The sequence below is a fragment of the Solanum tuberosum genome, unplaced genomic scaffold (assembly GCF_000226075.1).
Source record: "Solanum tuberosum cultivar DM 1-3 516 R44 unplaced genomic scaffold, SolTub_3.0 scf00328, whole genome shotgun sequence".
NCBI classification, from domain to species: Eukaryota; Viridiplantae; Streptophyta; class Magnoliopsida; order Solanales; family Solanaceae; genus Solanum; species Solanum tuberosum.
This window is the reverse complement of record NW_006239252.1, coordinates 594,795-596,833: the sequence shown is the minus strand read 5'-3', so window position 1 is coordinate 596,833 and position 2,039 is coordinate 594,795.

The following is a 2,039-nucleotide window of genomic DNA, read 5'->3' as shown; positions in this document are numbered from 1 at the left end:
TGGATCATGTATCTAGATAAATATTGGTGTTTTTTATTGGAAATAAATCTGAGGTTCTGACTCTTATTATGAATTTTGTCGAGTATGTGCATACACAATTTCATAAACTCTAAAAATATTTCTTTCTGGTCCTGTGGGAGAGTACACTAAGACAAATCTTGTTGAGTTTTTAAAAAACAAAGGAATTATTTTTCAATGCACTTGTCTTCATACTCCAGAACAAAATTGAGTCATAGAAATGAAGAATCGATGTGTTTTAGAAACTACATTGACTTTGTTGGGTACATTTAATATGCCTAAGAGTTTTTGTCTTGAAGCAGTACATACATCTGTATATTTGATTAACAGACAAACTTCGTCAGTCATTGCCAATGAGACACCGTACTTCAGATTATTTCATCAGAAGCCTGATTATCTCTACTTGCGAGTTTTTGACTGTGTTTGCTTTGTCCATTTTCCAGCACATGAACAACAAAAACTTTCAGCAAAAGCAGTACAATGTATTTTTGTGGGCTACAGTGACACACAAAAGGGATATCTCTGTTATAATGCATCTCGTCACCAGCTTCTTGTATCCAGACATGTTTTTTTAGGGACAATTTTCTTACAAAGACAATTCTAAATATGCTTCAAAATCTATTTCTTTTTTGTGTAAGTGTGATGATGATGTGGTAGCTACTGATCCTACAAAGCAGCCCATGAACTATGATCACGATGATCTCCAACCCTCATGTCCTTTGGGTATTGACTTTTCATACTCATCATCGTTTTCAAAAGAGGAATCATCTCACTCAGTTATTTCCTCACGCCGATCTAGTAGGATAGATCACCTTGCTCCTGAACGACTCGATTATTCTCCAGGGAAATTTGGTAAGTTTTATGCCATACATATCAGACTACATTTTTTTTTGATGTACCTACTGTTGACACCCAATTTTGGACCTCCACAATATATATTAATCATCGAGTTTCTTAAATTCCAAACGATTTGAAATAATTGACTTTGTAAAGTTCAAAATGTTTTTCAAGTTACTTTTAATCAATTTTATCATTTTTATAATTCTTATGTAATATATATGTTTTATATAATTTGTATATAATTAGTATATTTTATAAACATTTTGAAAATGGTCTCAAAAAGATTCTAGTTTTAGTTAAATATTTGGTTAATTAGTTTAGTTATATAATAGTTTTTTTTTTATTATATTTGAGTCGATTATTTTATTTCGTCAAGATTAAAGAGCTCATAAATTAATTATATTAATTTGTCTTATTTAAATTGCTAGCCGAACTTATCCCCACTAATTCAATTTGGCTACATCTTTAATCTCCGATTGGCTAATTTAAATCATATGGCCAAAGCTTGATTTAATTCCCACAATTTAATTTGTTTTCACCCTTGACCCATTTTAAGGGACCAAATTTGGGCCTCTTTTATCTTCAGCAGACCATCCCTTCAACCCCTTAAGCCCAACTCCCTCTTATTTTTGTCCCAACTCCAATCAATTCCCAATGCCCGGCCCACCAATTCCTAACAATACAATATTCACCCCACTAACAATCCCATACCCATCCCAAACCCCACCAACAATAAATACATATACATACAGCATAACCGACCCCACCCCTATACCCTTTATTCTTCTTCTTCTTCTAGAAAATGCCCAAACCGCAACAAGCAGCAGCCTCAGCCATTCCTCACGCGTCAACTCCAGCTCCAATCGCACAACAACAATAATAGTACCAAACGAACCCCCGTACGCGCTTCACTCTTCCTCACGCGAGAGCGTCTTCGCAGCAATCCAAAATGTCAAAGCAGCAGTAGCCGGAACAGCGGAATCCACGGAAAAAAGCAAGTCTGCCCTCACCAAACCGTTCCAGCCCTGCCTGTCGTCCGGATTTCGGGGGATTTGGGTTGAATTCTTGTACAAACAAGCAGCTTTTTGATTCTTGGAAAATTTCGAATTGAGATTTGAGTTGGAGAATTCCGATTCTACCCTCGCTCTTACTTGAATTTGCGTCCCTTTCCCCCCAAGAAC